At 38.2% G+C, this 7000-nt stretch overlaps 1 long non-coding RNA gene across 1 annotated transcript; it reads right to left on the bottom strand.

The window, feature by feature from the left end:
• Window positions 1-5153: 5153 nt before the first annotated feature.
• On the bottom strand, window positions 5154-5587 carry LOC147515500 (uncharacterized). The gene is made up of 3 exons (XR_015213448.1): window positions 5542-5587; window positions 5343-5462; window positions 5154-5252 (listed from the first exon to the last, which is right to left on the bottom strand). It is a non-coding gene; the product is annotated as an uncharacterized LOC147515500 (long non-coding RNA).
• Window positions 5588-7000: the final 1413 nt, after the last annotated feature.

Raw genomic sequence — 7000 nt, 5'->3', positions numbered from 1 at the left:
TCCCCGTGAAGCCCAACAAAGCCTGACTAGAGCCGAAGTTTCCAAAAGAACAAAACCAGTGCAGAGCGTGTCCACATATAAAGAAGCAGCAAACTTCCGAAGCTCAAATCGGATAAATCTAGATGCCGATGTTGGCTAGTGAAGCTGCCATAGCGACCCGGGCGACGAACTCAGCGCAAGGACAAAAAGTCGTAAAAACGCCAAAATCGGCGCAGCCACTGGACACACTAGGTGGATCCACTCTGCGGGCCCAGAAGGCATGATGAGTCAGCATAGGCAGGTGGCAAAGGATGGTTTCAATTTGATACCACCTGGCAAGAGAGAAGATATCGCACTAATTCAAACCAGGTGGTTTGAATTGAAATGAGCTAACAAACAAAACCTTAAATCAGCAAAAAGACAAAAAATTAAAACAGATCAAAACAAAACTTTGATTCTCAAAGTTTTGAAGAAATCAATTAGCTACCGAACAAAACTCAATTAAATGGGTCTTCAGTCTCTAACCTATATATATGAGGGGGTCGCCTTCATTATTACCCCTTCAGCATATTAATGCTTTAGCTTCCGCCTAGTTAGTTTATTTCTTCAGTACTTACATTCTGTCATTTCCATTCCAAAGAAGCCTTAAAATCGTAAGTTATTTTACCCTTCATAATGATCATTTCTTTTCTAGTTTAATTTTCGTCCCGCATTTATTTACTTAATGTATACAAAGAAGTTTTATTATTCCTTCTATGACCATGAGCTAATTCCCCCCCTCAGGGGGAAGGTTATGCTGCTCGTGTGAAAATCCGGATTGACTCGTTAATATTCTAGAATCATTACTTAGAAATTAGGCATAGATTAGACATCCGGTCCCAAAATGACTGAGACTGTACAAAGTTGGATCTGGCTGATGCTCCGTAACAGTCGCGCTAATTCTCTCAGTGTCGACATGCCTTTCCAATTCGGCCCAAATGTGATTTGATTTGAGCTAGGAGCTGAAATAATATACCAGAGATGAGATATTATTGAAACTCCTTATGCTAGTGAAATGCGACCTAGAGATGTGGGCATGCACTAGGGATCAATATTTCGACGCCGCTCCTAAAACGAGACGAATTAGAGATGTAGTGATTTGGTAATATAAACTGTTAAAAATGATTCTTGCATGAGCATGATTAACTCTCCCCCTGTTTCTCTATTTTTATTTACCTACATATAATCGCCGTAGTAATTTACATTATTTGCATTACCGTTAATTTAATTAAAGCCAACTAAAAAGAAACCTAAAAATCCTACTCACCAAAAGTTGTAATTCCAGTTGTGAACCTATCCGAGCCCTAAGGTTTGGACGATCCCTTACTCGACATATCCTACCAATCCCACGTGAGTAAGGTAACTTGACTAAAACGTACGACTATACGGACGTTGGACTTCGGACTTTGGACTGTGGACCTCGGACTTAAGAAAATAAGTAACTGAAAACCAATAAACGTATAAAGAGTGTTTTTATCAAATGGCGCCGCTGCACGCCGAAAGACTCTGGACTTAACGTAATAACTAGAATACATCCATAAAAACCCCCTCCCTACCTCCTCATCTTTTTAATTTTCATTTCTGTTACAATAATAACGAGTTACGGAACAGTTTACCTTAACTTTTTCTACTAACAAATATCTGTGAACCAAGTTTTATTTTATTTTCATTAGCATTAAGTACTCCGTAGAGGGAATTTGAAGTCTTGAGCAGACAAAAAGAGTCTCGGACGAGACTGAATTAGTAGCACGCGAGACTAACCTGGAGTATCAACACTCCGGTTTTCAGGTACAGACCACTTTCCTTTTCAGTACTCTTTTGGGCTCTTTGGTCCTGTTTTGCTAGTAAACACTACCAAAAGAACGACTTTACCCAACTGACTATGGCTGTCGCGAAAGGTATTACCCGACAGACCAAAACCGCCGCAAGACCGTCGGAAAATGCTCGGTCGGCATAGGCTTCCGACGGTTTTTATTGGTCAAAACAGGCCGTCGGGGTTGAGGACCTTTGCCGACGGACATTCCTACTGTTAATATCCGTCGGATATACCGTACCATCAAAACCGTCGGATAGTTGTCTGCTTTGTTAAGAACCGTTTGATAGTTCTCATTGTTATGAACCGCCGGTTAGACCAAATTGTCACCACCGCCGGATATGCCAACCGCTAGCCGTCGGGTAGTTTGCTACTAGACGGTTTTTTATCCGGTCGGGTATTAGTTCTTTATTTAAAAAATATATTTTTATAATAATTGTTTCGTGTACAAGGACCGAATGCTGGCGTCATGACAGATTTTTCGCGGCTCCCATCGCTTTCGTTAGAGCCTTCTCGCTTTTCCTTTAAGAGAGAGAGAGCCTCAAGGCGACTTCAGCCTATCTTTCGATGCTCATTCTGCGGTCGTTCATCAAAGAAAGCCTCTCCATCTCCTCGCTTCAAGATCTGGTCGGTTGATCTCATCCAAGGCAGTTGGTTTTGAAGTAATTTCCATTTTCAATTTTGGTTTTGCCTCATCAACTAGATCAATAGCTGGAAGAAACATGTTCACATTAGCATTGGTAGCTTCAACCACTATGAAAACCATTCAATCGGCCGAGTGCTCGCGGATATAGAACTTCGATTACCTTTTGTCCGGAAGAAAGCGCCACCGATGATACCGATCCGAAAAGAATTGCGGTGCGCTACAAGTGCACTATCGATATTCGGACTCCATGATGCAACTCATACCTTTCACTTAATCCGCGTAGTATAGAAATTGTATCTTCCACTAACGGTTGATCAACATAAACTTGTTGGAAACGGCGCTCTAAGGCGGGATCTTTTTCAATATATTTACGGTATTCATCGAAAGTGTTGTAGCACCAATACATCGCAACTCACCACGACCAAGCATAGGCTTCAAAAGATTACCGGCCCATCGCACCATTTGTGGCACCTAAGATATTAATACCAAAATATCAATAATATCTAGTTCTAAATTACAAACTCAATCAAGATAACCGATAATAGAGTGAACTAGCCAAGCCATATAAAATGATATGGATGGAGATAAGAATAAAGTCAAGTGAGTCTATGTTTGTTTTATCGGTATAAGAATCTCGACAAGTCTTCATTGATCGGTTTATACAAAAACATAATGCATTCACCTTTGCGAAGCTTGAAAGGAAAAAGTAAAAGAATAAGTTGATAGACTTATCCAACAAAGAAGATTTAATATTAAAGAAGATCAACGGACTACTACACCAAATTCAAGCAAAGATAATCGAATCACTTTTGAAATCTATAAATCTCATGAACTTCCGTGAAGGTATCTGAAACTACGGGTGAAAAATTGATGGATTCTTCAATTTTTAGAGTAAAATATTGTACCCATATCAGGTTGAATTACATTAAAAGCGTAATCCAACGAAATGAACTACATACTCAACAACTATTTACGTAAAACATCTGAAAAACATTGCTAGTAAGTCGTAACCCAATCAAAGTGTTTTTACCTGCCCCTACAACAGTGTGGATCTCATCAATAAAAGAACAATTTGTCCTTCCGAATCAGTCACTTCCTTCAGATGACTTTCAACCTCGTCCTCAAATTCTCCACGATATTTCGCACGACCAAAGAATAAAGCACCCATATCAAGGGATATCAACGGTAATAAAAGGTCTATTAGACCAAGTATGATAAAATCAAAAGGCAAAAATCATCATTATCGAGGGACCTAAAAAATTATGAGACAAATCTTATTATCAACAATCAACGTAAAACAGAAAACATAGGTACATTATCGAATGTTATTTAAAAATTACATTTATTAATAAAGACAAGCATGTGGTCGCATTCTTAAACTTTACTATCATATTCTTACTACGGCTCAAATGACTTCTATTAATCGACAATGGACGACAAGATATACATGAAAGCTGCAATTTGTATGGTTGCACCTATATAAAAGGCCATAAGAAATTTTAAGATATAAACTTCGGTGGGACCCTTGTTTAAACGCCTACCTTTGCGATTCATCAAAGCTTGAGGGACATCTCCTTGCACAATTCTTCGGGCAAGCCACGAAATTTACACATGAAACAAAGCGAATGAAAGAGAGGAAGAATATCAATTTATTGGTAAAGAAGATTGTAAAGGAAAAAATATATATAAACCGAGGGAAGCCTGCCTCCCAGAGTAAACACCATCTCCTGGGCCCTTTGTTACAGGAAGGGACTCCCCTGTTAGAGAAGACTGAAAATTCAAAAGGAGAACAGATCAGAATTTTAAGAGGGTGGAGGGGTATTCTCGATTGCATAATGAGTTTTAAAAAGGGAAGATCATTAGATAGTAGAGTCACCTGATCAATTTTTAACGGGTCTCCCTCGAGGAGACGAGCATCGGCTGGTACTATGTCTCCAAGTTTTATACTGATGACATCTCCAGGAACAAGAACTGCTGCATCTTCTTCGTTCCACTTTCCATCTCGAAGTACCTATTTTAGTTTCATGAACCCATAACAATTTTAGATACCACATGGAAATGAAACAAATTCGACACTCAACTTATTATTTTTACTCTTCACTTAGAATATCACTGACTTACTACTATCAAGCCTAAAATATCATTATTTTCACCTAAATGACCCCATCACTCAAATTCTAGTTTATTCTTTATCTAAACCCAACACTCAATTTCTCATCATTAGGCATAATACTGAAAACTATACCAACTCCAACAACTAAAAGTCGGCTTCCAAAAGCAGATTTCGGCTTGAAAAAGCCTTTTAAAACCAATGGTGTTCATAACTTCTTTAAAATAGATTCTAAACAACAGCTATAATTATCGATGCAACTTTTAAAATTAAAACAGATCGATTGAAGAAAACAACTAAATGCAAAACGTAAAACCCAGATAAGCAAAATCTGTTCAATCTAGTACCTTAGCCTTAGGGGCTAGGCGCCATAAGAGCTGCAGCTGCATTTCCGCATTATTTTCCTCAATGAAGCTAATCGTTGAGTTAATAACAGGTAGAGTAATAATCCCCACAAAATCCTGCGCGGTCGGGGAGGCTTTCCCAAAGAACACAATTCTTAAAAATCGTAACAAAATCACATAAAACAAACAAACAACTTCATAAAACACATAATTTAAGCTCACCCCTCCATTTGCTAGTGCTATAGCCATAATTGCAGCTGCTTCCATGACCCAAGACAAAGGGTTCCACATGAAGCCTAAGAACTTCAAAAACTTACTTTCCTATAAATACATAGAAATGAAATAAAGATCAAATTTTGAAGCAAAATGAATAAAACAAACGGCATATAGAAGAGTGTCAATGAAACAAACCTTCTTTTCCTCTAACTTGTTATGACCAAAAATGACTAATCTCTCTTCAGCACTAGCACTTGTTAAACCATCTTTACTACATCTCAAATTCTCAAATACTTATTCAATGGGTATGTTTTCCTGCACTCAAAACATCACAAAACTCATCAAAAAACCAAAAAAATGTACTTTACATGAAAAAGAAGAGATAAACAAGTACCAAATCCACAACTTCCTTTAACACAGCTTCAAGAAAATCTGAACAAAAGAATATCATGCAGATCTATCAGGTTTATATTCCAGAACGTATGTCAGGTTAGAAAAAGAACAAACCACCCGGCAGATTATTATCCGCCTAACCTCAATAAGATTTGTCTCATCGAGAGCTTGTTCGGGTCAAAGTTCCAGCTTTTATCACCGCAAAGCACATCCATGCCTGCCATTTCCTCTATTGCTATCATTCTCTTCGTGATGGCTCCCTACATTAGTTAAATTCCGGAGGCATCATCGTTATCAAATTTTGTAAACCACACAAAATCGAAATTAAAAAAACCGGAAAAGTATTCGACAAACCCGACAAACCTGTTGAGCTAGGTGATGGGAACCAATTCAGAGGTGAAGTTCCCATTATAAACGCATTACACAATGAGATTTAGTGTGCAACTTAAAGATGTAACCAAGGGATGCACATACACGCGGTAATAATAACAAAGAGTAACAAACCGGACATTTCACAAAAAAATATTTCATCTTACATTTTTCTTTAAAGTCTTGGCGGTCGTTCATCCTCGCCCTCATAAGATGAATCATCCTCGAATGCAATCATCGTCCTTGGTGACTTCGCTTAGGCTGCGGAAAGGAGAATGAATACAACAATCAACCCATATGTCATCTAAACCCACCAAAACAAGTTTTATACCAAAGTAATGAATACATCAATGGGAAGTGAGACCTAAGAGGCGAAGACTCTAGAACGATGTTGGAGGAAATTACATAGTAAACTAACTAACAATTGACAAAATATAGTGACAACGATATTGAAGGTCCACTCCTTCATCGGCAATGAAAATAATCAAAGACAACAGACGCTCCAAATTTCAGAAGGTTCACTTTTGCTTTGAAGGCAAGAGTGTGTACTCCCCAACAACGAGAACCCAAAGATTACAACCCGGTCAATCTAGATTGTTACTTTCCGAATGAGCTCGTCATTGGATTAAAAAAAGTCGGTTTCGGTTTCGATAATAGTGAAGCTTAATAAAGCCGTCGGAATCTATTTCTTTTGTCTTGTTTTCTTAATTGATGATTAATTGATTATGCCGCCGAATCACTTTCCCAAATTTGCTCTTGTTCTTACAGGTAATGTGAAGTTTTTGACTTTTTGGAGGACTATCTAGTGCCCATGCAAAGCCCTCGTCCCCACTCGGGAGTAGGACCGGTCGAAACAACCTGAAAAGTGAAAACAAAAGTGTGTTCTATAAATGTTACATGTCTTTGGAAGCATATAAAGGTCATGAAAATGGAAGGAGAAAGTAATTTCAAATTTGGATCCGGATCTCAGAACAACTTTCAAAGCAGAGTGGCAAATGAAATGCAATGACGTTATGGAAGGAGTCAACAAAATCTAATCGACTTTTCATGCAACATGCATGATATATGAATTAGCTAATATTCTTATATAG

The sequence above is a fragment of the Coptis chinensis genome, chromosome 2 (assembly GCF_015680905.1).
Source record: "Coptis chinensis isolate HL-2020 chromosome 2, ASM1568090v1, whole genome shotgun sequence".
Lineage (NCBI taxonomy): Eukaryota > Viridiplantae > Streptophyta > Magnoliopsida > Ranunculales > Ranunculaceae > Coptis > Coptis chinensis.
This window is presented reverse-complemented; position numbering and strand designations above follow the sequence as displayed.